At 36.4% G+C, this 24,935-nt stretch overlaps 1 protein-coding gene across 1 annotated transcript in view; it reads left to right on the top strand.

Moving 5' to 3' along the window:
* The window catches only part of Trpgamma (Transient receptor potential cation channel gamma), a 362,261-nt gene that overhangs the window by 201,705 nt on the left and 135,621 nt on the right, over positions 1-24,935 (top strand). The gene's annotated exons all lie outside the window — the stretch shown is intronic.

The following is a 24,935-nucleotide window of genomic DNA, read 5'->3' as shown; positions in this document are numbered from 1 at the left end:
GCTATGGCATAGACATCCGCCTGGTAGACACTTAATGAGTCAGAAAATGAGTATGATTGATTTATAGGGCTAACTATGTAAATTTTTGGAATTTTTTCTTAAGAAGGTATTCACAGATAAAAACATACATATATATATGTAAGTTTGCATTCAATGCTTTCAGATGTATTTCTTGAATCAAAATTCTTAGTCACGTTATTATTCGAAAGCCCCACAAAGTATACTTTACCAGAAATGTTAAACACGTGAAGAATAAAAAGAATTGTTCATACATACATAGCATATGTGTGTAGGTGTGTGTGTGTAATAAAATTACTTCATTCGCGTTCTGTGCATGTTTTCAGGTCAATCAATAACTTGAATAAACCCTTAAGAGTTATATTGGGCACACACACAACTAAAAGTGGCAATAAAACATCCCTGTAGGGAACTGCTCTAGTTTTGTAAGCGAACAAACGGGTGATATCACAACAGAGATTTCTGAGGAAATAACAACGTAAACAGACAAACAAAGCTCGACCCCCACTTAGAAATTAAAAGCAAAGGGAAAAAGTGGGGACTGGGGGAGTACAGGAGAGATAAGAAGTCAAAACCGAGGGTGGAACTGAAACCAGATGGCGTGCTATCAGTTTGTTGTAGAAATGCTAACGATTTCTTATCGACGAGTTATCGGCTTGTAATAAGTTTGCAATCGATGTGGTAAAGACGAGCTATCAATTTATTATCAAAGCGTTTTATATGTGCAAACGACAACAACAGTTATCAAAGATTTACCGACCTTTTATCGATGAGTTACCGATGTTTTAGAAAAAATTTGCGATGTTTGTAAAAAAAAAAGTATCGATATCGACCAAAAAGTTATCGATTTGTTATCAAAAAGTTTTATTTATTATTAATTTTTTATAGAAAAGTTATTTATCGTTATATGTAGATAAGTTATCAAAGTTAACGATTTGTTATCGAAAAGTTATCGATTTCATAGCGAAAAGTTATCGGTTTTGTAATGAAAAATTATCGATTTTGTTATCAAAAAGCTGTCGATTAGATATCGAAAAGTTATTCGTTTTTTATCGGAATGTTACCAAGATGTTATCGGCATTATATCGATTTGTTATCGACGACTAATTGCTTTGTTATGAAACAGCTACCAATAAAACTTCATTATACAATCGATAACAAACGGATAACTCACAGATAATAATTAGCTGTTGACAATAAGCGCATGATAAAATAATAAATAGTTGCTATCGGTTATGTGTATACGAACTTCTTCTCAAAAGCCCGCACTTATCAAAGATTTTTTTTTCTTTTTGGAACTGGATACTCTTTGAAACTAGTAGTTTTCCTGACATCTGTCATTTTCTTGCAACCGGTTACTTATTTGGAATCGATTATTTTCTAGGAACCGCTGACTTTCTTAGAACCGCCTACTTTCTAGAAACAGTTTCCTTTGTCAAAAACAGTCACTCTCCTGCAACCGATTTATTGCAATCTGCTGTTCCCTTAAAATCGATAACTTCCTTGGAAACGGTTACTTACTTGTAACCGATTACTTCCTAGAACCGAGTGCTTTCTCCGAGGCGGCTGCGCTCTGAAAACCAGTTACTCTCTCTGAAACGGTTACTTTCGTGGAGCCTATACATTCTTGCAGCCGATTGCTTTCAAGCAACCAATTTCTTCTCTGTAACCGGTTACTTTCTGAGAACCGATTTCTTCTTTGCAGCCGGCTACTTTCTAGGAACCGAATTCTTATTGGTAAACCGTTTACATCTTTAAAACCGACTTCTTTTTTGTAACCGGTTACTTTTTAGAAACCGATTTCTTCTTTGTAAACTGGCTACTTACTAGGAATCGATTTCTTTTTGGTAACCGGTTACTTCTTGGAAACCGATTTATTTTTTGTAACCGGTTACATTTTATGAACCGATTTTATTCTGTAGCCAGTTACCTTCTAAAAACCGATTCCTTCCTTGTAACCGGTTACTTTTCAGAAACCGATTTTTTCTTTGAAACCGGTTACCTTCTGGGCACCAATTTCTTCTTTGTAACCTTTGACTTTTAAGAATCCGATTTTTTTTTGTAAACGTTTTCTTCCTTGTAACCGGTAACATTTAAGAACCCGTTTTTTCCCTGTGACCGGTTACTTTATAGGAACCGATTTTATTCTTTGTAGCCGGTTACTTTTCAGAAACCGATTTTTCTTTGTAACCGGTTACCTTCTGGGCAACAATTTCTTCTTTGTAACCTTTGACATTTAAGAATCCGATTTTTTTTGTAACCGGTTACTTTTCAGAAACCGATTTCTTCTCTGTAAACGGTTACTTTTTAGGAACCAATTTTTTTCTGTAGCCGGTTGCCTTCTAAAACCCGATTTCTTCCTTGTAACCTGTTACTTATCAGAAACCGATTTCTTCTCTGTAACCGGTTACTTTTCAGAAACCGATTTCTTCCTTGTAACCTGTTACTTATCAGAAACCGATTTCTTCTCTGTAACCGGTTACTTTTCAGAAACCGATTTTCCTCTGTAACCAGTTACTTTTCAGAAACCGATTTTTCTTTGCAACCGGTTACCTTCTGGGCACAAATTTCTTCTTTGTAGCCTTTGACTTTTAAGAATCCGATTTTTTAACCGATTTCTTCTTTTAACCTGTTACTTTCTAGTAACCGATTTCTTTTCCGTAACCCTGCCTCGAAAGCAGTCCTTAACTTGTCCGAAACACTCTCAAAAATAATAAGAAAGTGGTGCCGTTATAATCCCGAAATTAACATGCAGTATTTAAGAAAGTATTCTGAAAATTTTCCACGTCAAATTATTATAATTACTTAATATGGGATAAGTCTCTTTTGGAACTAGTACGGTTGCCCTCTCCTTATTACTAGTTTATAGAAAGAAATTTGTGTGGCTATTAATAATTTCCTACAGATATCTATACAAATACAAACACAATCACGCCTTCTATTCAACAGTAGGTTACCGTTAAAAAGGTGCTCTCTTTCTCAACGTTAAAATACACTTTGTTTCTGTTAATGTTACATACATACATACACTAGTATACTAAAAAATTTATTCTACTACCACCCAATCAAAAGCCCGTACCGTTAGCGCAATCATTCGTCTGATACATGACCTAACTCAACCATTTATTTTGTGTCTGAGGCAATGGCATAAACGACTGGCGGCATGGCATTTGAACTCTACTCGATGTGACTCGGCCGATATCTTGCTTGAAGGTAGCAAGTGCTGGGTTCAATGTACTCAATAAGGGACAAAAGGAATGTTAAATTACAAGTAGTACGAGTGCCTTCATATACAAATGTGCTTATAAATATTACAGAAGTTTGCTTGCGTGCTTAGATGCATTGCTTCAATGGTAAATGAATACATGAATGAATGAAGTCTATCAGGACATCGAATGCATACATATGTATATACGTAAAAAAATAACATAGTCTACTATTATGTATAAAGTTAAAATACTTCTATTAGTTTCTATTAATATAAGTTTGGAAATACAAATAAGTTTAGCGTCTGTGTTTAATCAGCATTTAAAAGAGCACGAGCTTCGTGCGCTTAGTGGGGAATAAAAATTGCCAACCGAAAGGTCAGGGCTTACGACGCATTAGGACTCCAGGGACTCCCTATCGAGAGATAATGGCAAGCGCTCTTTTGGAGACACTTATCACTATGGGCACATTAGGTCATATTGCCTAATACCTTCCGCTGTCAAAAAGGTACACCACACTTGCACTCAACCTCTTATCGCCTAGGGACTCAACCCTTAAAGGTCTTTTTGAAGATCATATGTGTGACTCTCTATATTAAAGAATTACCACAAGTGAACGACGAAAATCTTGTCGCAACACTACAATAGGCTGGAAGGACCAGACGAAAAAACTACTTTAAATCCCGATACGTAGGTAACGGATGAGCTCACTGCGCTGCCCTAAGCAATGTTCCACCCTCGTCAAATACCGTAGATAGAACCACTTCATGGTGAACCCTGCTTGACTTATTTAGGGTCAAACGTAAGTGTGCGTTCGTTATCATAGGTTTGTCGAACTCGAATCAGTGTTTCGCATGTGTGAAGACATTTGACCAATTTAAAGTATTTGTGAACGCTTGGAGCTAAAACGAAGTCATCCGTATACCTACGGAATCTGGAAAGGTGGTACGCCTCCTGATCAATTCATCAGCTCTACTGCTGATTTTAATATCCTTGTGTTCAGATACCCATATAAATCTGATATTGCAGTTTGAGGGCATATTTCTGAGAGCTTCGCTGCGTTAAGTGATCGAATTTGTGTTGTGCACACATTATTCTCAACGGCCTTTAATGCGACCTAGCTACATCGAGAGAAAATAAGCGCATGTTTTCCATCTTAAGGCACAGGTGCTTAATATTGTTGTTGTTGTAGCTGTGCTTCGTCCTATCCAATAGGTGTGACCACTCACAAATTGTCATCAATATCTTCTAATGGGATTCCGAGGAAAATTGCACGTGAAGCATTTCCATGGTGAAGCGCTTATTATATTGTTTCTCTTTGTCCAATATAGTAACACGAGCCGGACCCAATATAAAACTAACCAATATAAAAGTCTCTTATCAAATATCAACAGCAATCAGCTGTTCTATCAATCAATTAAAACGTACAGCTGCCATCTGGCGTATGGTAGCAACTGCCGGTAATGCAGTGCAAATATTCACAATAGTGCCATAGTACAAATATATTTCTTTGTGTGATCCCAATCGTTTATTTTTAACAAATTATTTTAATAAAATATAACTAAACAAAAGCTTTACGACCAAAATTACCCAAAGCTCGCTACAACCAACCTTTATTCATAGATTTGTATTCCAAATAAGAGCTCAAAAGGGACCCGTACATAAAAACAGCAATTAGAAATAATATATATGATTTTGCAAATCGGGAATGTGGCCCGCATCTTTACAATGGGCCGTTAAGGCCGTTTTATTTTCCGAAGCGTTGTTCCTAAGCTTAATTTTGGACTTATGGAAGGAAATCCTTGTCTTTAATATTCTTTATTTCTTTATTTAATTATGAGTCTTTGGAATACAATCCTTACAGACTATGTACTTAACTAATTTATAGGTTACATACTAATTTTGTGTATAAATCGAACCACTTATAGGGCTGAGTTAAGCATCACGAGAAAAGCATTAATTGGCATCGAAAAATCCAAAGTGATAGCATCACTTAGTGCATTAAACTCCCTTAAAGCACGATTTACGGGAGCATTACGAGCATATAGCGTTCTCGTATTAACCCCATAGAAAGGAGACATATTACGAAGAAACCGTTGAGGGACATTAAACCGAATCCTTTCTAATAAGTATGGACAGTCAATTAGGCCCTTGACAATTTTGAAAGTAAAAGACAAGGAGAGTATAGATCTTCGACTCTCCAAGGATTTGAGACTTAGCAGTGTAAGACGAGCAGTATAAGATGGTATTGGCTCCTCAAAATTTAACGTCCAAAGAGCATACTTAAGAAAGCGTTTTTGTATTCTCTCTAGTCTATTTATAGCTGTCATAGTACTAGGTCTCCAAATGAAGACAGCATATTCTAAATGAGACCTTACAAAAGAAGTATAGAGAGCTTTAAAAGTATAAGGGTCACAGAACTTCGCGGAATTGCGCCTAACAAAACCCAGCATTGAGTAAGATTTAGAGGTAACGTGGCTAGTATGATTATTGCAGGAAAACTTGCTATCAAATATAACCCCAAGGTCCTTAATCTCACTAAGACATTGAAGTTCACAATTAGAAATACTATATTTTGAGCTAAGTATATTGTATTACTTAGAATAGGTCACATGAAAGCATGTAGATGCATTTAAGGACAGATAAGACCTGAGACACCACAGATGTAGCTTGGTAATGTCATTTTGCAATTTCAATATATCATCAGGCGACTTAATAATTGAAAACAATTTTAGGTCACCAGCGTAAAGGAGACATTTAGCAAATGTAAAGCTATTGCTAATGTCATTAATAAAAATATTAAATAATAATGGACCTAGTATACTCCCCTGTGGTACCCCAGAAGAGGCAATAAAGGGAATAGAAGACTCCCCATCAACAGTAACAGCACTCCGCCTGCTGGATAAATATGAACTTAATATTAATTTGGTTGTCCCCACATATACCGTCTCGCATAAGTGAGTCCCCTTACCGTTGCATGGGATTCTGTACTTTGTAAGTAGGCGTGGTTTGCTAGTAGCTTCAGTATCGAATCTTTTTAGTACACTTAAACACTTTAAATGAATATCAGTTCGGATGTATACATTCAGATAAGATTAAGTAACTTATAACGAAAAAACTAGTAAAATATTGCTAGCCGTCTAGCTATACAAGGAAATATTTTTGGGACACCGGTGTCCCATATGCGTGAAAGGGTTAAAAATACGGTCATATTGCACACGTGTCACTTAACTTATGTGAACTTAAGAGCACAAGTCAACTGTACGAATATAGAAACGAACAAATAAGTACAATTAAATTGACCTTTAAAAAGAATAGAATATACGAGCTAATTTCATTTCGTTGGAATAAACATAACAACTTTGAATTTGTTATTTTGGCAGCGCAAAAGCTATTTGTTTAGCTGATTTAGAATTTGTATTACGCTTGACGCATTAGCCATAAAAAATTGAAAAGAAAAAATAACAATTAATGTGTGGCGTGATTTATCTCCGAGAAAATTGAGACCGAACTTCTCTTCGAGTTTGCGTCTTGCTCCCTTTTGATTTTCCCTACAAATTGGCAGACGGGACCTATAAGTTTTATGCCGATTGCAAACGGAAGCTGATGCAAGGAAGATGCATTTTCAATGAAAAGCTTTTCATAGTAGAAATACGCTTAGAGTGTATGGCAAATCACTATCAAGGGAAGATCGCGCTTGAAAATATTTTTTTTCAATTGAAAAACTTCTTCAAAATTTTTGATTGTGCTTTGGTCGGAACTTGAACTCAGGACCTTCGGTGTGTGGTATGCGAAGCACGCTCCCACCACACCACGGCGGCCACTTTTTATCAATAACTGGTTAGGCGTTTTCATAATGTGGAGCATTTCCATGGTGAAGCGCTTATTATATTGTTTATCTATGTCCAATATAGTAACATTTTGAAATTCGGGATAGTGGCCGGTATCTTTACAAAGTACCGTTAAGGCCGTTTTATTTTCCGAATCGTTGTTCCTAAGTTTAATATTGGACTTATGGCCGGAAATCCTTGTCTTTAATTTTAATTTGTTTGTCCCCACATATACTTTCTCGCATAAGCGAGACCCGTCACAGTTGCATGGGATTCTGTATATTACGTTGGGTTTCTCATCCTTTGGAATTCTGTCCTTTGTATTGCTGTAAATATGTCTCAATGTATGTGAAAGTAATTTTGACCTTTTCTTTGTCATATAAGTCCGACCTCTTGATCCTCTCCGCTATTCTTGGCACATAAATTATCGCGTTGTATATTTTGTTATTTGCTTCTTTGGTTTCTCGTTCATTACGTGCTCTGGTGTAGAAATTTTGGACCACTTTATTGACCAATCTACTTGGAAACTCATTTTCCTCTCGAGGGTTTTTTTGCTGATAGTAATATTCTTCTTGTGATACATTCTGACGCTTATTGTAAGTACCCGTATTATGAAACTTTTGGCGGCATTTAATATTGTGTCGAATATTAGCATCACTAAGCGGCTACTAAATAAATGCACAACAACAATAAAGCATCCACTCATATGTAGAAGGTGACGAAGAGATATCTCATCTCACACATACATATATGTACTCATCAGCCGATATAGTTACTCACACATACACAGGCATATGGCTACAAACTACAAATATACATGTATATAGCTGGTAACCAAGCATGAAATTCGCGAAGTTACTAGACCTTAGGAGAAATGGGTGAACGAGGAAACCGATACTATAAAAGCAGCGCAAGCTTAGTAATAAGTAATCAGTTTTGATTTAAGCACGGTATTGGTAGTGAAGTATAATTGTGAAGCACTACTCCCAAAGTAATCTAAATAAAGACCAGTTTGCAATACTGAATATTAGAGTGATTTATTCAAAAGTTTTGCGATTCGAAGGTTAGCAGATGGATTCAAATAAGCGGAATTTCTCTAAATTCGTTTCAATATTGCACTTTTTTCACGTTTTGAATAAAATTTAATTAGTCTTCCCGAAGCTGTGGGTTTTTTGTACCAGTCAATATATAGTTTGTTGTTTCTTCTGTTGATTAACGTGTCCAAGTACGGCAGTTGACAACCTTTCTCCGCCTCTATTGTAAATTTATTGCTTCTGATGTATGTAACTGTTAAGTTGAGTGAGTATGTTTTCAATTTCTTCCGTTTTTACAACGGAAAATAAGTCATCTACATACTTCATAAGTAGGTGTTGTATGCTAGTAGCTTCCATCTCGAATCTTGTTAGCAGCTGCTCCATGACAATATCAGCTATGGCCGGGGAGGCTGGTGAGTCCATGGGCATTACTGTACGGTTTTCATATATCTTTTCATTGTATTTAAAATATCGATTCTCCTTTATGCAAAATTTCACCTTTGTTAAGGATGTATATTCTTTTATGTCGTCCTGCTTCGCAGATATGATTTCAATGGCTAATTCAACCGGGATGCTTGGGAACAAGGAGACTCATCAAAGGAAACAAGGCTTTCTCCTTCATTGACATTATATTTAGAAGATGTAGTGACATTTTTGAGTATTCTCACGACATATTTACAGAGGTTATATGACGGCGAGTCGATAGATGAACAAATAGGTCGGAGTGATATACCTTCTCTACTAGCTCTACTTCGATCTGGATACTGTAATAGGATAAAATCTTACTTATCCAGAATCAACCCCAACAAACGCACTGTATGTCCTGCTTTTAAAATCTCCCCACATGACATCAACTATCTTTTCAATTGCAATGTGCAGCCTCAAACACCCTTGTCTCTTTGGTCCAACCCTGTTGAAACTGTATGTTTCCTCAGACTGCCGTTAGAGGATATTAATTACCTTTTGTCAGTGATCGCACTAACTGCATGGAGCGAAGCATTTCTGCAACAACAACTCAACCAAGCATTAGCCATAAGCCTTCAATGATGCCACTACAGGGTTTGAGATCAAGTAGGTTCCAAACGAAATTAAAATCTAGCTTATATCAGGCACAAACTGTGACGAGGTTCGTCAGGCTGAGCCTCAAAGAAATATCAAAATAGCCGAGAACAACAGCTTTGTAAGGGCTGTCCACGAAAACTGTCGATCAAACGGATCCCCTCGTGAGGTGCCGTTTTATTGACTCTGGAAACGTCTAGACGATTACCCGCTAATACAAAAAAATCAAGTTTACTGTGGGAGGCCACGTGGCATGAAGTTTTCTTTCTATGAAGTGCTTTGCCAAACGCTCCGAACGTATATCTGTCATGAAAATGTTTTCAAGGAAATTGATCTGCCTTCGCAGATGTTGATCGGAGTAAGCATAAAACATGAAGGTCCGCCAATTTGTACAAAAAATTAAAAAGCAGCAGACCACAAGCCTTATGGGCGTAGGTTAGACTGAACTAGCCGGTGAATAAAGACCTCACATAAACTGCATGTGTCTATAGAATAAGAAATACTTAAATAAATACTTAGCGCGATTTATTTCCGCGGAGATTTATATTGAGCTTCGCTTCCAACTCGCGTGTCGTGCTCCTTTCAATTCATTCTTCCTACAAATTTGCTGAACGGGACCTTCCTTTTTTCCGACTCCGAACGGTATCTGCAAGGCAGATGTGTTTTCAATGAGAAGCTTTTTATGGCATAAATACACTCGGACTCGGACACTTTTTTATTACTTTGCCCGGGAGTGGAACCCAGGGCCCTCGGTGTGGGAGGCGGAGCACGCTAGCACCACACCACGGCAGTCCCCAGAATTTGTTTGACGACCAAATGGAAAAACTCCAATTGGGTACCAAGACTTATGTCATAGAATAATTCCGTCCTCTTAGCGACGCTTTCTAGGATCTAACTTAATTGCTACCCGTCTTAAGAAATATGAGCAACTTTGTCAGTGTAACTTCGGGCAATCCCCGGTTAACTCATATAAGTAGACAACATTTGGTTAATTCGTTGTAGTTCTATAAATACAACAAAAACAACAACAAATATCATGTTTCTCTGAAAACCGCCTTACAAACAGGCATAACTTCAACACAACTACATACGAATTATGTGATGTGTGGAAGATAATATATGCGAAAAGAAGGCAATTGGGAAAAACTTTACAACAACTAAGGCATGACGTAGCTGAATGCTGTCGCCTTGTCCGTCCTGATGTCACGTTATTTAAATGTTTCCCAAATTATTAAATATATTATAAAATTAAAAAAATTGCTTGAAATAAATGTTTTCATACATTTAAAGCGATATGGGCAATCCCCTGTTAACTCATATAAATGTAACTTCGTAGAATTTGCACATGATCTTAGAAATTTGGCAGCCACGCTTTCCTGTCCTACTTTATGGATCAATGCTCCCAATGGTTCCTATTGATTTCTCCCAAACGTCGATGCACCGCGTACAGCTTAATGGGTTTGCGTCAGATACTTTATATATTTTTTACTTCCTTTATATAAGGTCGGTTGAATGTTTGTCCGCTTTTCATACAAATCTTGCAATCGATTTTTAAGTAACTTCTCATTGAGCTACAAACGTGAAACTTTACACATAGGTTAGAACACCGTGACAATGCAACAAAAGGAAAAAAATCCGTTAGGTGGCGCACGAATCGAAATAAGAATTTGAAAATTTTCAAACCAGCTTTTAAGTAACTTCTCGATGAGCTAGAGACTTGAAATTTCAAACTTAATTCAGGGGTCGATGATACGATACAAAAAAAAAATCGTACGAAACGGATTGATTTTTATGTAAGTTCTCATTGAGCTACAGCTGTAAAACTTCACAGATAGGATAAGACGCCGAGAAAACTTAAGTAAAGAAGAAAAAAAATTCCGTTAGGAGGCGCACGGATCGTAATATTTAGATAAGAATTTGGAAATTTGGTATTTTGAGATCGATTTTAAAGTAACTTATCACTGAGCTACAAACATGAAACCTCAGAGACAGGTTAAGACACCGTGACAAAGGAACAAAAGCAGAAAAAAATTCCGTTTGGTGGCGCACGGATCGAAAAAATTAGACAATAATTTCGAAATTTGAAACGGGGTTTTAAGTAACTTCTCGATGAGCTAGAGGCTAAAAATTTAGAGCTTAATTCAGAGGTGGATGCCAACCGATGACACAATACAAAGAGTTTCGCTAGGAGGAGCACGGACTGAGATATTTAGAAAAATCAAACGGAACGGTGGGAATTTTGGGATTGATTTTTATGTAAGTTCTCATTGAGCTACAAGCTTAAAACTTAACAAATAGGTTAAGACACCGAGAAAATGTAAGAAAAGGAGAAAATAAAAATAAAATAAAAAAGTTTTAAGCACTTCCTTTATATAAATGGACAAAAATCAGGGAAAAATGTCTCCTTATATAAAGACATAATCTTGGTAAACTTTGATTTTTAAATTTTGACATAGAAATTGCAAAAATATTTATGAGAAGTAAGAATATAAAGGTGGAGCGCATTCGATTGACTAATAATATCTCCTTTTCTATCAACTTTCCAATTCAAGTAATGTGCGCTCCATTTTCATATTTTTAATTCTCATAAATATTTTTGCAATTTCTATGTCAAAATTTAAAAATCAAAGTTTAGCAAGAATATGTCTTTATATAAGGAGACATTTTTCCCTGATTTTTGTCCATTTATATAAAGGAAGTGCTAAACATTTTTTTATTTTATTTTTATTCACTTTTTATTTTTCATCCCTATTCAATAACATTCCTCTTCCTTCAATGTCATTAATCTTCTTTCAATTTTTATACTCAGCGTGCTTTGCACACAGAGTATATTAACTTTGATTGCATAACGGTTGGTTGTACAGGTATAAAGGAATCGATATAGATATAGACTTCCATATATTAAAATCATCAGTATCGAAAAAAAATTTGATTGAGCCATGTCCGCCCGTCCGTCCGTTTGTCCGTTAACACGATAACTTGAGTAAATATTGAGATATCTTCACATGGTACACGAGCTTATCTGGGTCCAGAATAGATTGGTATTGAAAATGAGAAAAATCGGATGATAAACACGCCCAATTTTTATACATATAACATTTTGGAAAACAAAAAACCTGATTATTTAGTAAATAATACACATAGAATGTTGAAATTTGACGTGTGGGCTGATACTGAGACTCTTGATAAAAATTTGAAATCGTTAAACTTATCATCAAACCTAAATGAAAAGTCGTTAAACCTATCGTAACAAAATTCGGCAGAGAGCTTGCCTTTACTATAAGGAATGCTTTGAAAATTAACGAAATGGGTTAAGGACCACTCCCACTTTTACATAAAAGATTTTTAAAAGGGTCGTGGACGAATAAAATAAGTTATATCTTTGCAAAAAATAATTTCAAATCAATGGTGTTGCATTTCCCAAGGGGATTTATAACAATAAATAGGAAAAACTTTAAATTAAAAAAATGGGCGTGGCACCGCCCCTTTTATGACTAAGCAATTTTCGATGTTTCGGGAGCCATCACTCGAAGAAAAATTAACGGATCGTAATAAAATTGGGTACACAAATTTTCCCTATATTAGAAAATATTTCTGGTAAAAATGGACGGGATCGGTTAAAGACCACGGCAACTTAGATATAAAACAAGTTTAAAAGGGTCGTAGACTAGAAAAATAAGCTATAACTTAGCAAAAATTAGTTTTCAATCAATGATATTTCACTTATCAAGTTTTATTGTAAGGGAAATGGGAAGAAATTTTTTTTTAAACGGGCGGTGCCACGTGTTATGTAGAAAAGTAATTTATCTGAAATGAAATGTACAGTTGAAGCTCACGCTGAGTATATAATGTTCGGTTACACTCGAACTTAGACACCTTGACTTGTTTTTTTTTTTTTTTTTTCAAACTAAATATTTATTATCCTTTCACAAAAATATTTTGTTCATTAATCTTTTTCAACCTAAGTCCCGTAAAGAACACTTGGAAGCGATAAGGATTTTAAATTGTTCGCTTTATACTCGCAGTACGCGTACCGTCTTGTATACGTTCGCAGGAAAAAAATAAAGCAAGTCAAAGGTCATTTATTCATTGTTTGCTACATTTATCGAGTACTCGGTTCAATGTCATTTCAAATTAAATGCCAAAAAAAAACTGACACACTTGCGAACATAACGGTAACGACGTACATATGTACATAGAACCACAATAATGCAACAATTGACCCAGATTTTCATATTTTTCTAAATATCAATGTTAGGGTGTGGTGATCTATGTGTTTGCATATAAATTTTACATATTTCATATGTGTTGGTTATCGAAATCAGCTGTTCTATCAATAAATTAAAACTTACATCCTGCGCTGCCATTTGACGTATGGTAAGCAAAATATAGCTAAACAAAAGCACTACGGCCAAAGCTCACTAATAGCCCGAACCATCTTTACAACCAAAACTTTATAGATTTGGATTCCAAATAAGAGCGAAAACGGGACCCGTACATAGAAATAGCACACAGAGTGTATTAACTTTGATTGGATTGGTTGTACAGGTATAAAAGAATCGAAATAGATATAAACTTTCATATATCAAAATCATCAGTATCGAAAAAAAATTTGATTGAGCCATGTCCGTCCGTCCGTCTGCCCGTTAACACGATAACTGGAGTAAATTTTGAGGTATCTTGATGAAATTTGGTATGTAGGTTTCTGGGCACTTAATCACGCCCACTTTTTCGATATCGAAAATTTCGAAAAACCGAAAAAGTGCGATAATTCATTACCAAAGACGGAAAAAGCGAAATTGTGAAATTTGGTAGGGGCATAGATTCTACGACTATAACGGTTTTCTATGAAAATGGGTTGAAGCCACGCCCAGTTTTTATACACAGTCGACCGTCTGTCCTTCCGCTCGGCCGTTAACACGACAACTTGAACAAAAATCGATATATCTTTACTAAACTTAGTTCACACTATGAACACGCCCACTTTTTCGATATCGAAAATTACGAAAATTGAAAAAAATGCCATAATTCTATACCGAATATGAAAAAAAGGATAAGACATGGTGATTTGATTGGTTTTTGACGCAAAATATAACTTCAGAAAAACTTTGTAATATGGGTGTGACACCTACCATATTAAGTAGAAAAAAAGTTCTGTGGGGCGAAATCAAAAGCCCTTGGAATCTTGGCAGGAATACTGTTCGTGGTATTACATGTATAAATAAATTAGCGGTACCCGACATATTATGTTCTGGCTCACCCTGGTCCACATTTTGGTCGATATCTCGAAAACGCCTTCACATATACAACTAAGGGCTACTCCCTTTTAAAAACCTCATTAATACTTTTAATTTGATACCCATATTGTACAAACACATTCTAGAGTCACCCCTGGTCCACCTTTAAAGCGATATCCCGAAATGGCGTCCACCTACAGAACTATGGCCCACTCCCTTTTAAAATACTCATTAATACCTTCCATTTAACAGGAGTCGGCTTAGAACCAGAAGGTGCTAATCCGATCGAGCCGGATTCATATATTCTAAATTACAATCCATAACTGTAACATTCCTTTTATCTTTAGTAGTCTAATTTTTGGGCCACAACAACATCAGTGAGTAACAATTTTTTGTAACTGTAATGAGAAATCCATTGTTTTAGCGGAGTGTTTAAGGTGTAAAATGACAGTTTTGGTGTTCTTGCACATTTCTTGAAAGTCCTCAGTAGCGCTGCAATAATGGAAACATCAATAATATGCACGTAATAGTTAAGCAAGACCTTACTTATGGAAGCCAACACCAAAGATACCCAAATATGAATCTATGTAATTAAATCCGGTAAAAGTCCATCGATATTCCCTACTAGTTTATGTGAAAAAACGTACTAAAAATACCATATTTTACTCCCGAAAAATGCAAAAAACAACACTTTTTCGTGGACAACATTGGTGAAATATTTTCAGATAGCCGAATTACAGAACGAAGAAGAATTTAGAGCGAGAAAATTGACGGCTTACTTCATCTGGTTATTCCACCATGCCCGTAGTTTATTTTTTCAATATTGAATAGAGAATCAAGAACTGTCAAAACAAAAGAAAATACGCAAAGAAAACATTGAAAAAGAAAAAAGTTGTTCACGATCCGTAGCTTTCATTTGCCGTAGCAACGTTTCTAACATCAAATACACAAAATTCTGAACTCCCTTAATATAGTTTCGGATTTACTGTACCGAAGGATACAAAGTGAACGAAATTTAAACTATAGAATATATATTTATATTATTAAATCAGTTGCTGAGCAACAAGAATTGATTACACAGGTCAACAAAATAAGAGTTTCGTTTGGTGCAGCTCTACTTGTAACCAAATTTTGTAGTAATCGGTACCCTGATAAAAACTGTATACTTACTTTTTTAATGCTACGTAGAGTTTTTTAGATAGGGTCAAGAACACCTTTTTATGAGGTTAAGGCATGTATCGCCCCATAACTTTGTTTCTGTTTATTTTATCAACACAGTTTTAATGTCGTTCAAAAGAGTACATTTCGCAGCTTCTATCAATATACAAGTTGTTAATATGTCTTCACAAACGTCAGAGAAATTGCGAAAATAATGTGAAAAATTAAATTTTTTGTTAAATTTTTTCATTTTTAATCACGGTTTTCTCGAATAATTTGTCAGCCAGGGTATATAAATTATTTTGAAACAATCTCCTATTAATTCTGTTTTCAAAGACATTTAAAATTTTAATTTCCGCGTAGAGCTTCCTGGGATGTTCTACTTTAGTACATTTCTACTGTAAAAAAAAATTTTATTTTATAAAAAAATTTTCCTTCCCCTTTATTTTTTAAATTTTCTATAATTAGTACTTTTGGGAGCGCGGTTTCAAGTGTTAGTGCCTTTCTATAAATAAATAAAAAAAATTCAATATCATTACGAGGTAGTTGTGTCAATGACCCAAATGTGTTTTGCTACATTTGTGGGGAATACACAGTCCAAAAATTCAAGAAAGGTAAAACAGATTTTATAAAAAGTGCTTATTTTTTGTACTTTAAATTGCAAGTTGTAGACAAAAACAAGCCGTGGATACCTCGAATAGTTTGCAAAATGTGCTGTGAACACTTGAGACAGTGGGTCAATGGAAAAAGAAGCCATATGAGATTGGGGTGCCTATGCAATGGAGAGAACAAACAAATCACTTCGATGACTGTTACTTCTGCTGTGTCGATTTGCGTGGTGTTAATGTTAAAACAATGATATATGCAAACGTTCAATCCGCTAAGAGACCTTTACCACATTCAGAGGAAGCACCTGGTCCAACATTTTATGCTACCCGTGAATCATCGAATAGTGATGTGTCTAGCGATAGTGATATCGAAGAAATAGCGTCTACTGAGCCAACAACGTTTACCCAAGTAGAATTAACCGATCTAATAAGGGATCTTGAATTATTTAAGGAATCTGCAGAAGTGTTGGCTTCTAGATTAAAAGAAAAAAACTTGTTGGCTACAGGTACGAAAGTGACTCTCTACCGTACAAGAGAGCAAGACTTGCTGCCATTTTTAATTAGGAAAATGATATAGTTTTTTGTTCAGATGTGCAAGGCCTCCTTCTCAAAATGGGTCTTTCAGAATACCACCCAAATGAATGGCGTCTCTTCATAGACAGGTCTAAACGAAGCCTTAAGTGTGTTCTTTTAAACAATAGTAACCAATATACACCAAATACTCATGTTTTTATTTCCTGTGGGATAGTCGTGCCAAGGCCCAACACTGGACAGAAAGGGACTGGCCTGTACGTGAGATGTTGGAAATGGGAAAGCATAATGTGATAAACCCACCTTTAGTTACGAGAGATTCAATTATTTTTCCACCCTTACACATTAAACTGGGTCTAATGAAACAATTTGTGAATGCGTTAGATAAAAATGGACAATGTTTTCTTTACATAACGAGAAAATTTCCTAGGCTAAGCATAGAAAAAATAAAAGCGGGTATTTTTGTGGCCCACAGATAAGAATGTTGATAAAAGATACTGATTTTTCAAATTCAAGTTTGGAACTGCTTACACAAACTTAGGATGTAACATGTCCATCAAAGTCCATTATCTCCACAGCCACCTTGACCAGTTTCCGGAGAATCTTGGTTCCTACAGCGAAGAACAAGGCGAACGATTTCACCAGGACCTAAAAACAATGGAAGAGAGGTACCAAGGCCGATGGGAGCAGCATATGATGGCTGACCACTGCTGGGGAATGCAACGTGATTGTCTTGCCATACCTCATTTACGAAAATCACGTAAACGAAAGTTTTTATGTAAATAAAAATTAATAATAAAATAAATAACAAAAAACTTTTTTTTTTACAGTAAAAATTTACTAAAATAGAACATATTAGGAAGATCTACGCGGATATAAAAAAGTTATATGTCTTTGAAAACAGAATCTTCTAGTTTTAAAATAATTTATATATGCACTGGTTGACAAATTATTCGAGAAAACCGTGATTAAAAATGAAAAAATTTAACAAAAAATTGATTTTTTCACATTATTTTTGCAATTTCTCTGACGTTTATGAAGATATATTAAAAACTTGTATATTGATAGAAGCTGCGAAATGTACTATTTTGAACGACATCAAAACTGTGTTGATATGATAAACAGAAGCAAGGTTATGGGGCCATACATGCCTTAACCTCTTAAAAAGGGGTTCTTGACCCTATCTAGAAAACTGTACGTAGCATTAAAAAAGTAAGTATACAGTTTTTATCAGGGTACCGAGTACTACCAAATTTGGTTACAAGTAGAGCTGCACCAAAATCACTGTTGACCAGTATTATTAGTGCTATCGGAATGGACTTGATTTTGAGCAGCCGATGTATGTATGTATATTTATCACACAATAATTAGGGCTGCGCTGTCTTCGAGGTTGGAAAACACGTTATTCCAAGCCTCCCACCCGAACAACGGGAATTGGTTACTAGTGTTGTCGGAATTGACGTGATTTTGTGCAGATGATGCATAGTTAAAAAAAATTAAAAAAAAAAATAAATGTAAGGCGCGATAACCTCCGAAGAGATCTAAGGCCGAGCTTCTCTTCCAATTTGCGTCGTGCTCCTCTTGATTTTCCTTACAAATTGGCCGGACGGGACCTACATGTTTTATGCCGACTCCGAACGGCATCTGCAAAGCAGATGAGTTTTCACTGGGAGCTTTTCATGGCAGAAATACACCCGGAGTGCTTGCCAAACACTGCCGAGGGGCGACCCCGCTTAGAAAAATTTTCTTGTAATTGAAAAATCTTATTTATAAAATTTTGATGCATAGTTATCACACAATAATTAGGGCTGAGCTGTCTGGGAGGTTGGAAAGGACGTGATTTCAAGCCAAATACCCAAATTATTGGTGCTGGTGATAAGGGTGGGAGGGTGAAAAGGACGCCACCGAACCTCATTGCGACGGCTGAAGAACGATTTCCCAGCCTGAAAGTTTTGCGCCGATAAGCATGAATCGATATTAGATTGCATAGTATGACAAGTTAACGATAACAAATTTATATGTCATCATAATGGGCTTGGTAGTCTGCATATTAGCCCTTTCGGGCTATACATTTTTTTTCCCATGATTAGGGCAGAAATTTGGGATTAATCCCCCCTAAAGCAAAGACGATAAATATAATAAAAGCCGTCACTCGTAGCCATTTGCTCGATGTTTTCTTCGAGGTAGTCGCTGCTTTTTGTTTGTACGAGATGTGCATAAATGTTTTCTATACATTTTCGTTAGGGTATTTGTGTTTATTTGTCCGACTGTATTTAATTAATTAATTAATACTCTTTAATTAATTTGCATAAGGTGCCTACAGCGCATGGATGAATGGGAGAAAATTCAAAGATGTCCCTCATAGAAAATATTAGGCAAACATTTTTTAATTACCAGCGAGTTACTGCTCTTATTATATTTATCCTCTTTGCCTAAAGTGCCTTTTTTATTTTACCAGGCGAAAAAAATCCAAAATTCATTAGACTGTTGCTTTCGAACCATATTCCTAAGTCAATAAACAAAGAAGTTGTAGCACTTTTTATGTTACTTAAAGCTACTAATCAACCTGACTCTTCTTGAATGCTATTCAGTATGTGCGTATAACGAATTTTGCGACATTCCGCTTATCTGAAACCTTCTGCTAACGCTCGAACCGCAAAACTGTTGAATAAATCACTCCAATATTCTGTATTGTAAAATTGTCTTTATTTAGATTACGTTGGGAGTAGTACAATTATACTTCACTTCGCAACTGATGGCGTGTTTAAATTAAAGTCATGCCTCAGCTTGCACTGCTTTTATACTCTCTGCTGCCTCGTATGCATATTTCTGCTAAGGTCTAGACATTTCGCCTTCTAGAATGGTTGTATCTCCTACCTGGTAATTTCTATATACATGTATATTTGTAGTTTATGTTTATCTTTACTATATGCGGGGGTATGTTTGAGTAAGGCTGAATATTACATGTGTTTGTGAGTATATTTACTAACAGCTTAGTGATGCGGCCACTGTGGTGTGATGGTATCGTGCTCCGCCTATCACACCGTAGGCCCTGGGTTCGCACCCCGGGCAAAAGCAACATCAAAATTTTAGAAATAAGGTTTTTCAATTAGAATAAAATTTTTCTAAGCGGGGTCGCCCCTCGGCAGTGTTTGGAAAGCGCTCCGGGTGTATTTCTGCCATGAAAAGCTCTCAGTGAAAACTCATCTGCCTTGCAGATGCCGTTCGGAGTCGGCATAAAACATGTAGGTCCCGTCCGGCCAATTTGTAGGGAAAATCAAGAGGAGCACGACGCAAATTGGAAGAGAAGCTCGGCCTTAGATCTCTTCGGAGGTTATCGCGCCTTACATTTATTTTTTATATTTAGTGATGCCAAAATTCGCCAGAATATTATGCATTGACATATCTTTCATATACTTTTATGCATAAGGCCTATTTGTAGCATCAAGAAGTTCAAAAGCTTACTTAGTAAGCGATCGTCGTATTGCGAGTGAGTCAATAAGAAAGACTTGATTCGCGTTAAGGTTAAAAAAAAAAATACAAAACACGTTTAAACTCCGAATAGATCTAGGCCGAGCTTCTCGTCCAATTTGCTTCGCGCTCTTTTTTTTAATTTTTTCTTACAATTTGAAGGGATAGGACTTTTCTCTAAGAACTTTTACATGGCAGAAATACAGTCGGAGTATATTCAAGTATATTCAAGTTTAAGTTGTAAGAACCAATTAAAATGTGTGTTTTTATTTTATCGGAAAAATTTAAATAAAGCCAATTTAAAACGCTTAGTATTACGTTCATTTTTTATTTAATTAGGTAAAGAGTTCCATAGTTTGATGGCACTGACAAAGAATGTTCTGGAAGATGTAAGATATTTATAGAGAGGCACAATAAGATTACAGGTCCTGTCTGATTTTGAAAAGCATAACTTTGCATAGAGGCCTGTTTCTGCCTGTTCTGAAATAATTGGTTTAAAAACACTACGTTTCGGTAATTTAGAAAGCTCACAAGACTGCAGTTAAGTGTTTTGGTGGAAAATTCCGATATGTGATCAAATTTACGTTTGGAAAATATATATCTTGCGAAATTGTTAAAAGCAAGTTGTAGCCTATTCTGTAATTCGCAATCTAGATTACCGAAAACAGCTGCTCCAAACGATATCAATGGAACTATGAGAGTTCGAACCAGTTTCAATTTCAAATTAATTGGAATGAAATCGGCTGTGTACCACAACTTCCTCAATACGAAATAGATTTTGCGTAAAATATAGCTAATATGGTTATTACACCTCAGGTATGAGTTTAGTTTAAACCCAAGGCTACTAACCACAGACTCATAACTAATGGTAGTGCCTTGCAATGATAAAGATGGCAATGATCGCACTAGCTGCCATGAATAGGTAAAGCAGATGGCCTTAGTCTTTGTTGCGTTTAAATTAAGTTTGTTATTGTTTGCCCATAAAGAGATACTTTCAAGATCTTCATTCATTCTGAAAACTAGGTCCTCTGACAGGCCAATTGGACGAAACAAATATACCTGTGCATCGTCTGCATACAAATGTATTGATACACTTTAGCAACAATGGGTCATATCGTTTATAAACATTGAGAACAAAATGGGACCAAGTATAGATCCCTGTGGTACCTCCGTATCCAGGCGCTTCATCTCAGAACAGATATTATCAACCACTACTTTCTGCCACCGATTTCGTAGATAACTTTCTAGCAAATTTCACAGCATTATTAGAGAATCCAAAATATTTACCAATCTTCAACAAAAGGATAGAATGATCCACCGTATCGAAAGCTTTGGAGAAATCCAAAAGCGTTAGAATGGTTAGATCACTTCTGTCATAAGCTGGCCGGATGTCTTCAATAATTTTAAGCAAGGCAGTATTACAGCTATGAAAGGCTCTGTATCCAGACTGATTTTCATTCATAAGCTTATTGGTATTAAGGTAATCCGTAATTTGCGTGACCATAATTTTCTCCCATACTTTTGATAAAACCGGCAGAATGCTTATTGGATGAAAATCAGTAGATATAATTGCCGACGGTTTCTTAGCAACTGGAATAACTTTAGCTATTTTCCAAGAATCGGGAAAGGTTGAAGTCGTGAATGAAAAATTGATTATGTCAGTGAGAGACGAAGCTATGTTGCGGATGATTAGTTTCAACAATCTAAGACTGATACCATCCTCTCCAATGGCATTCGATTTAATTGAAAGCATACTTCTATTACATCATTCTCTGTTACTGCATTAAAGTGGAAGGCATTTACCGGAATATAAACCAAATTGTCATTGATTTTGAAATGACCACTATTTTTGAATTTACTTGACTGTAAAAAGAAGTCGTTCATGAAATCTGGGTCCAAGTTACAACCTGAGTTAGTTTTCCCTCCTATGGATTTTAAATTTTTCCACAGACTTTTAGTCGGCAAGTCAGTATCAAGCTTTGACTGGAAAAATCGTCTTTTCGAAATTCTTAGTAACAATGTAGCTTGATTTCTGGCTTGGCGATAAAAATCCCAGCTGGTGTCTGTAGGATTTCTCTTCCAATGGTTGTAAAACTTGTTACGTGATTTAGTAGCCAACATAACATCTCTAGTAAACCACGGCTGTTGCTTGCTTCGAACTCTTACTTCCCTGAGCGGTATATATTTATTAAATAAATAAATAATTTGATTGGCAAGAAAGTTCACTTTTTCATTTATATTACATAACATCCATACGCTGTTCCAATTTAGAATATTAGCTTCATACGCAAGCTCAGAAAAGTTAACCGCCGCAAAGTCTCGATAATGAAAATGAGTTGTGCAATTGAGGTCAATATTAAAAGAAAGAAACAGCATGTCATGGTCCGATACTACTGCAAACGAAAATTGGTCATATGAAGCACGTTGGAACTGTTGGATGCACACATCAAGTCTAGCATGCTAGGTTTGCAGTTTGGTGAAAACCGAGTGGGAAATTTATTAACAACATCCATGCCAATGGAGTTTAAGGTATCTCTTAATTTCAAAGATCGCGAATCGTTGTTAAGTATGTCAATATTTAAGTCCCCACAAAGTAAAATATGTTCATACGCGTGTGAAAGTTGTGCTAATTGCGAAAATGAGGAATCTAATTCAAACAATTTACTAGGGTTGTATGCGGATATAATTAGATACTTCGTAAAGCTATCTCCGACCTCCATGATTATAAATTCAACGGGATCACTTACACTTGATTTATAAATCACTTTTTGGGGAATATTATTCTTGCAATATATGGCGACGCCGCCACCTCTAGCAACAATTTTCCTATCGTTTCTTATTACCCTGTAACCACGTAACTCATACACACTATCGCCAATATCTTCATTAAACCAGAACTCTGTAACGCATATCATATTAATTTTTAAGTTTTCTACAATATAGTTCATGTAATCAAGCTTTGGCATATTTAAGCTACGGGCATTTATATGGTACAGCTGAAAGCCTGGTGACTCTTGCTTAGAGTATTTAACGTAAACTTAACACATCCGCTGTCAGTGTTCAAACAGTGTTCGCCAAACCACTGCCAATGGACGACCCTGCTTAGAAAAACTTTCTCCCATGTTGCTTTTTGCTGTGGTAGGCGAAGCACGCTACCACCACACCACGTTGTCAAGACTTATCCCAACAGTTTTATGTTGAAGATCGCCTGTTTTTTGCAGTACGCAATTTTTAATTTATCACGAGCACACGAAAAATTTCCGTTAATTTACGTTAATTCATGATGATTTTTTCCACTTTTTTCCTATTTATTGCAATTCTCCAGCAAATTTGGGGTGTACGAAGTAAACATATCCCGCTTACGGATACTGCACGTCAAAACATATTTCTCTAGGTGAATCTAGCATAATATACAAAACCCTTTTGTATTTTTTTGCACCTGCATATGTTTTCCCAGGAGAGTGGAGCTGTCAGTGGAATCCACGAATTTGGGGAAGGCTTCTGATTGCCATTCACCAGGGAATAGCCTGTGCAATTCTTCTGCATGCGGTTCAATCAGCTCCCACTTACATAGTTATTGTGTCTTGCTGCCGATTATCCTCGGGGTAACCACTGAGCATCCCTTTGTTAGTAAGTTTATGCGAGAAGGCTACAACCCAGCTAGGCCACTCTTTTATAATCGGCTTAAGAGCTAGCTGGGATACTTCATAAGCAGGGTATGATGACTATAAGTTCCGGCTGCAAGCTGGTGTCTGTCTTGGATCAAATAGATCGCTGTATAAATGTGTATCATAAATACCTCATCCCGCTGAGCGGGTTGTGCACTGGACTTGGGACCCGCCACGTACCACGGCAAACGCTTTAAGGCTTACAATTTGAGTGCATACATCTGATATGTCTGTTCCTTTAATGAGACTGTTGCCGATACCCGCCTGGTTGATGTCCTTGTAAAAGGAAGAGCCGACATTACCATAATCCAAGAATGAAGAATGAATGAAATAAATAAAATTTAACTGTGAAATTTACTATAGTGGCCATAATATATATATAAGCGCCTTGTTGCCAAGAACTGACGTTCACGCCGAACGGACGAACCTCTAGCCGCTATCCCCATGAAATGAACTTTTTTGAATTTGCATTCATCTGCCCCATGCACCGATAGAGGTGAAGACGATGAGAAAAAGGGTGCATTCTAGGACGCACATACCAGCTCTGCCCCCTCCATGATAAAAAACAGTCGTGCAAAGAAAATGTTTTTGACATCACGGTCGGAAAGTTCAACCTCCACAATAAAGCCTCTCATAAATGCTCAAAACATGGTCATAGCCAGCACCAAGTTTAAGAATAAAGATATACATCAACCTACATGGCAGTCCCCTGATCGAAATATATGTAACCAGATCGACCACGTGCTGATAAATGGCTGGCACGCCTCCAGTGTTTTAGATGTACACAGGATTCGAGGACCTAACATCGACTCGGATCACTATATCTATGCACCCGCCTCTGTGCAGCTAAACACAAGGAACAAAAAACACAACGTCAAGAGAAGCTCGACGCCACTTGACTGTATAGACATTTATCTGTAAGACTCGCAGCACTATTGAGCTGTTTGTCTCTCTTCAAAATCTCCGGTACTGCGATCACACAATAGATGTTTGCCGCTGATTTCAGGCTGTGGGGGTCCGTTCCCCCTCCCCTGCTCGTAGCGCCGTATGGTTATTTTTAATGGCGTTTTCTTTTCTGAAAAAAAGTTTACCCTCATGTTGCACTAAAAAATTCT

This window comes from Eurosta solidaginis, chromosome 2 (assembly GCF_040869045.1).
Source record: "Eurosta solidaginis isolate ZX-2024a chromosome 2, ASM4086904v1, whole genome shotgun sequence".
NCBI lineage: Eukaryota > Metazoa > Arthropoda > Insecta > Diptera > Tephritidae > Eurosta > Eurosta solidaginis.
The sequence above is the reverse complement of the archived record's forward strand: the minus strand, read 5'-3'. Positions and strand labels throughout refer to the sequence as shown.